This window comes from Bison bison, unplaced genomic scaffold (genome assembly GCF_000754665.1).
Source record: "Bison bison bison isolate TAMUID 2011002044 unplaced genomic scaffold, Bison_UMD1.0 scf7180017857978, whole genome shotgun sequence".
Taxonomy (NCBI): Eukaryota; Metazoa; Chordata; class Mammalia; order Artiodactyla; family Bovidae; genus Bison; species Bison bison.
Window position 1 is genome coordinate 141,180 of NW_011488551.1, and position 7,373 is coordinate 148,552.

A 7,373-nucleotide genomic window follows, 5' to 3' on the forward strand; every position below is an offset into this window, starting at 1 on the left:
TATGCTGCTGCTGCTGCTCAGTCGCTTCAGTCGTGTCCGACTCTGTGCGACCCCATAGACGGCAGCCCACCAGGCTCCGCCGTCCCTGGGATTCTCCAGGCAAGAACACTGGAGTGGGTTGCCATTTCCTTCTCCAATGCATGAAAGTGAAAAGTGAAAGGGAAGTTGCTCAGTCGTGTCTGACTCTTAGCGACCCCATGGACTGCAGCCTACCAGGCTCCACATACTTCTTGAAAATTAAAATTTTCAGTTTTGTTTACCATTTCAGCCCCTTTGCCTAAGAGTGTCTGGTGTGTTGTATGCACTTAATGAATATCTATACAATGGGAACATCAGAATGGGAAGAATCACACAACAGATGACAGTAGTCACGTGGGTCTAGGGTTGGTCAAATGTCAGTGTCTCCAGTTTTTGAGAATATATTTAGGAGACCCCTTTACGTTGCTGTTTTGAGAACTCAGGAAATAGTTTGGGGAAACCAAGGGCAGGAGCATGAGAGCTAAAAAAAATTAAACTTTTATTCAATGGTCTGAGATACCAGAAGAGATTTTTCAAATCAGAGAGTTTAGCCTAAAGATCTAGTCTGGATTAAATATTTGTTTCTTTGTTACTAGCTGTAGTCATAAAGAAATAGATAGATATAAACTATAGATATAGATAGAAAGATATAGATAGAAACTATAATTTTATTTTCTGAGTTCTCATATCAATAATTTATTCATTCTTATCTTAATTAAAAAATAAGGGAAGAGTAGAAAGAGCGTATTAGTAGTGATTGCCTTATAGGAGCACTGGGGATTTAACTCAGGAGAACTCTTTTCATTTGTGCATACATGGTCAGTCACTCAGTCGTGTCCAACTCTGTGATCCCATGGACTGTAGCCTGCCAAGCTCCTCTGTCCATGGGATTCTCCAGGCAAGAATACTGAAGTGGGTTGCTATGCTCTCCTCCAAGGGATCTTCCCAACCCAGGGATTGAACTTGTGTCTCTTCTGTCTTCTGCACTGGCAGGCATGTTCTTCACCACTAGAGCCACCTGGTAAGTCACTTTTCACTTGAATTATTTAAACAGCATTTAAAGGGAGGCTCCTGTGTGTTAGAGTCTTAGATTGCTACTCTGATTTGAAGATGTGCAGATAGTAAGCTTTTTTGGGTATGTTTGTATAGCAAACACACTTTAATTGCCTAGAGCAATAGCTTGGGAAGTGTGATGGACACCATGAAGATCTAAAGCCACTTGAAACCACTTTGTGGGGCTGGACATAACAATTTGCATATTTTTTATTTTTAAAAGCTAATTTTCTCGAAGTAGACATGAAAATAGAAAGTAGATCGAAGTATACAAATCAGAATGTCAGATATCCAGGAAAAATATCTTCAATGATTTGTGTCCTTATTTCTAGAACAACAAAGAGTAAAATGTGTTAGTTTCTAATGTGTATTCCTCATTTGCCTAGAAGCCTGATAAGCAGAGTTAGGGATTTTTTCCTGCAGATCTATTGTTAAGGAGTATAAGACTTTCTAAGTAGATCCACTCCTGGTTTATGAAGTGGACTATGACTGTGGGTGGGAAGACAGAATTCTGAAACTTCTTCGTCTTTGAGAAGAGCTACTTACTTTCTTAATCAATTTAAGAACACATCAGGCTAGCAAATCAGATGCATTCAGAGAGGTCTGTTCATATAGATGCAGGGAACACGGCTGGCTGTAGGATGAGGAGGAGGTGGCAACCTGGACAGGGCACCACCATTGGAAAAACATAGTTGTGTCCTCTGTCCGTGTCACTCCTTGGAGTTAGTTGCCATTTCCTCCTCCAGGGTATCTTCCTGACGTAGGGAGCGAACCCAAGACTCTTGCGTCTCCTGCATTTTCAGGCAGATTCTCACCACTGAGCCACCTGGGAAGCCCCTCTTAAACAACTATCAAAGTGCATTCACAACACAGGCCTGATCTCACCAGTCTTGCCATTTAGTAAAAGAAGGTATCTAAATTTGTATGTGAGATTTTTCCGATTTTTAGATGTCAGTGAGTAATTTAAGATATTTAAAAATTCTATGTAGGTTAAATACAGTTCCATGTAGGACTCAATCTTCTGGCTTCCAGCTGAATGGGAGACTTCTAAACAAGTTTATTATTTAAGCTAAGATTACAGTTTGAGCTATGGTTATGTTCTTTGACATGGTCTTAGAGCTACAGTGCAGTACCAAGTTTATAGTATTTGGGAGTATCTTTGCCTTTCTGAGTGTCATTGCTAAGGAAAAACAGAAAAAAGGAAAAAAAAATGGGATGTGGATTTGAGTACATTTGTGTTTCTGGAGTCTTGAGTTAAAATTCTGACTATCTAGGTAAAGAGATAGGTATAAGCCTAGATGTAGATTATAGATAAATTCACTTTTTATTCCTGTGTTTATCTTCCTTGGCAATGGCCATCTGTTAGGGTGGGAAAGACATTTCAGGCAATGTAAACTTCAAATCCTAGTATACCCATGCAACTATGTGAAACAACAACAAAAAGATGTTTTTTTTAGAGTTTAAAGTTTTTGATAGATATCTTGTAAACATTTAAAGTGCTGTGTTGTTCTGTTAGTAGCTCAGTTGTGTCGGACTCTTTGCAACTCCATGGATGCAGAGTAGCCCCCCAGGCTCCTCTGTCCATGGGATTCTCCAGGCAGTAATACTGAAGTGGGTAGTAATTCCCATCTTCAGGGAATCTTCCCAACCCAAGGATCGAACCCACGTCTCCTTCATCACAAGCAGATTCTTCGCTGTCTGAGCCACCAGGAAAGCCCATTTAAAGTAGCAGGTAGTTGTAAATAAAATAGTATAATTGAAACCATGTTTTCAGAACTATATAGGTTAAATAAACCTTTGAAAACCTGAAAGGGGAGTGAATCTGTTACAGCATGGTTTTGGGGAGAGTAAATTCCAAGTACTAAACTATTTATATTCCAAGGAACATTTAAAATGCCGTCCTTTCATAAGTTACAGACTGCCTGCCTGTGGTCTCTTCTCCCAGAGAACAAGATTTGGCCATGAGGAATATTTTCACCATTCTTGGAGCTTAGTGTAGCTGTTGAGCCAAGTTACTTAGAAAGGAAAAAAAAAAAAAGAATGTGATGTAGGGGTCGGGGGAGCATATTTAATGCTACCTGGGCACCTTAGAAACACAGGACCACACTACATTTGAAAAGCCTGACTGCGATATTTCCTTTTTTTCCTGACCTCCTGATTGGAAACTTCCCTGGTCCTTTTAGGAGACACTTGGTGGAGACCCAGCAAAGAATGACCCCACACAGATCTCACGGGGACCCTGGGGCAGTAGACGGAATTTCACAGGCAATCCATCCTCCCCTTCCCTGGACTTCTGATGCTTGATTTTCCTCTCTCACTGCCAGTTTCTGGAGGCTGAGAAAAGTTTTCAGTATGTGTCTGGAGTCCCTAGAAATGTGTCAGTCTTGGATAACACGTTTCCCTCATTCTAACTTGTACATAGTGGTTCCGTTTAATAATATAGATGTGGCTGTAAAGATACATTTCCATTTACCGTATGGCTATTTCTCACCTCAGTGAGACCATATCCTACATTTTTTATGTCATTGTAAAAGCTTCTTAATAGGTTTCTTCCTAATACTAAAGTGTTAAATAGGCAGTCATCTTTTAGCAAAAAGCATGATAAAGGCACTATGTCAAAATATTAAAACGATCAAAATGCATACTATTCTCTATTGCAGCCTGCAGGTTCTGATACCACATTAACAAGTTGATTGTTTAAGTAGATAGCAGTATTGCTCATCTCCAGGCTTGAAACTTGTCTGTATGGTTTCCGACTTTAAAGCGCTATTCTAGTTTTTTGTAGTATTTCAGGCTCTGTCCTTCCACAGTCCTGCTTAAACTGGACGTGGATCCTATTTACTAAGCAGTTTAATCATGCTCCCCTGTACAAGCTCTTTCAGTCAGCAAATAAAATCCAGTTTCAGACTTTCAAACTTCTCCCAGTTTCCCACGATTACATTAGAAATCAAGCTCTTGAAACAAAGTTTTAGACTAATCCAGTTCCCTTTTCACTTTATATCCATTCCATAGCTGCTTCTCCTTTAAGACCATGTATTTCAACCCCTCCATGGGAAATTTTCAAAATTTTAATCTCAAAAGGTTTTGCTCACTGTGTTTAGAAGCTGGGTTCATCAGCTCAGTAGACATCGGTTGCCTTTCTCATCTTGACCTGCTGCCCAGCTCATCTCTTCATCTTAAAATGACACGTCTCCCTCCTCCCAAGAAGGCTCATGTCAAAAGCATGCTTCATCTAAAGTGCACACAAAACAGTTTCCCCTTGAATATTCAAATCAGAAACCTCACTCATACAGGGCTATAGAAGAATTATTCTAGGTGATCCTCTGCGCTTCACTTCAAGGAGGCTTCTTTGGTATTAAGTCAGCTCTTTGTTTCTCCTCTTCTCTCTTTAAAAACAACCACACAAGCAAAATCCTTATTTTGGAATTTGCCTGACAACACAAGTAGAAAAATGAACCTGAATAAAGGGGTGTGGTAAGCAGAATCATGGCCCCTCCAGAGAAGTCCGTGTCCTAGTCGCTGGCCCCTGTAAATATGTCACCTCACATGGCAAAATGGATTTTGCACGTGTGATTATGGCCCTTGAGATGGGGAGATGATCCTGAAATATCCAGGTGGGCCCAATGTAATCTCCATAGTCCTCCTAGGTGGAAGAAGGACGTAGGAGACTGGGTGTCAGAGTCAGAACTTTGAACATTCTTCTGCCTTTAAAGATGGAGGGAGGGGCCAAAAAGCTAAGGAATGTATGTGTCCTCTAGAAATTAAAGAAAACAAGGAAAGATTCTCCCCTAGAGACTCCAGAAAGGAAAGTGGCTTGCTGACACCTTGCTTTTTAACTCAGTGAGAGTTGTGTCAGAATTCTGACCTCTAGAAATGTAAAATAATAGATTGGTGTAGTTTTAAGCTACTACATTTATTGAAATTATAATTGAAATCTAGTAAAATTGAAATCTAAGGGAATAAGGATACTTTAGATTTCTTTAGTAAGAAGTATGCTTATAGTATAAATATTCTAATTCTTCAAATAGTAAGAAGCCATCTGCCATATAACCATATGTGTATATGTGCATATTTGTATGTACATATTATATATATATGCATATATATACATATGAGTTTAGATATATAAATATATATACCATAAATGATAATGTTCTGAAAACATTTCAAAATTTAAAATATACTACCTTAAGATATGCTGAAATGATAATTGTCTTCTTAGTTTCATAGTCCGTTCTGGCCAACAAAATAAAACATCAGGCATATGTCTACACACGTAACTTAGAGCTCTGTCACTCTGTCAAAGATCTAGGCCAGGTATTCTGTTCAGTTCTGCAGTAAGCCAGCTGTCACAGTTTCAGTTCCGTTCAGTTCAGTCGCTCAGTCATGTCCAGCTTTTTGCAACCCCATGAACCACAGCACGCCAGGCCTCCCTGTCCATCACCAACTCCCGGAGTCCACCCAAACCCATGTGCACTGAATCGGTGATACCATCCAACCATCTCATCTTCTGTCGTCCCCTTCTCCTCCTGCCCTCAATCCCTCCCAGCATCAGGGTCTTTTCGAATGAGTCAGCTCTTCGCATCAGGTGGCCAGAGTATTGGAGTTTCAGCTTCAACATCAGTCCTTCCAATGAACACCTAGGACTGATCTCCTTTAGGATGGACTGGTTGGATCGCCTTGCAGTCCAAGGGACTCTCAAGAGTCTTCTCCAACACCACAGTTCAAAAGCATCAATTCTTCAGTGCTCAGCTTTCTTCACAGTCCAACTCTCACATCCATACATGACCGCTGGAAAAAACCATAGCCTTGACTAGACGGACCCTTGTTGACAAAGTGATATCACAGTTCACAAACCATTATATACACTTGGAGTTTGGATAAGATTCAAATGTAATAATTCATGTGTCTTCATAGTCTGAAAATTACCCCTAAAACTTTTATTCCCTGATGATAAGCTAAAAGTATAAAAATTCAGAAGCACTGTAATGGTAAAAGTTAATTTTTCAATTTTTTAATCAAATAATTAATTCTAATAATTTAACAATTTTAATTAGGATTTATGTTTTATTTATAAGTGTAACTGTTTTTAGTGAACCCAAGACAATCATTTACATTCTAACCTCTGTTGTTTTTCTTAGCTTTCTTTCCAGTCACTTATTAATAAAATGTTGTTAAGCATTCATTTTGAGTAACACTGGGTAATACTAACTTTGTAAGTTTTGGTAGCTATCAAGTGCTCAGTGAAGTGTAATCTGGTGGAATAGCTTTGTTTATAATAAATACCATAATATCATTGATAATATAATAATAAGAAAGCTAAATTAATTATGATGCAGACATAATATAGGAGTTATTTTTTATAAAAATGGTACATGTCCATTATAAAATTTAAATAAAATGAAAGAGTAAAAAAGGGCAAAACAAATTATTTCAAATGTTGATGTATTACATATATTTGGGTAGAAAATAAATAGAAAAAATGTAACAATGTAATTATATTGCATATGGTATTTCCAGTAAGAATTTTAGATTTTATTTCACTAAAATGTAATAGTTGACTGCACAACTTAAGTTGAAACAAATGCTGATGTTTGACCGTTGTTTCTGTACCACAAAAGCTGTCAATTTTTTAAGAAGTGTTTTAAGGTCCTGAAAAATGGTTAGAAGAATGTTCAGATTGGAGTTATTGGACAGTATGAACATTCATTATGATAAAAGATGAGAAAACAGTGTTCTTCTATTTTTGTTTTCACTCCTTTGATTGGTGCAGACCCACCTCCCACTGCTCTTGCCCTTGTGTGGTCCCCTCCAGCCCTGACTCTCAGGTAATCAGCAGGATACAGTGAAGGTTAAAGGGTATTACCTCCACGATCACATTGTATAAGATTTTAGGGTCCATCTTGCGAGGTGTCAGATCCTTGCAGAATGTTACAATAAGAGCCTCAGTTTCTTGCTGGTTATCCCCACTAGTGCTGCCTTCACTTTCCTCCTCATGAGTCTTTTTAGAAGACGGTTCACAAGATAGCTTCTTGATTTGTCAAAGTCAACACGGGAGAGAGTTTTAGTAAGACAAATTGTTTCACTTATGGGTGGTTTTATTTCTGACAAATGAATGACACTGACTCCTAAGTCTCATTCCATCCTTAAAATTCACCCTGTTGAGAAATGCTGAGCTGGAAGAAGCACAAGCTGGAATCAAGATTGCCAGGAGAAGTATCAATAAGCTCAGATATGCAGATGACACCACCCTTATGGCAAAAAGTGAAGAGCAACTAAAAAGCCTCTTGATGAAGGTGAAA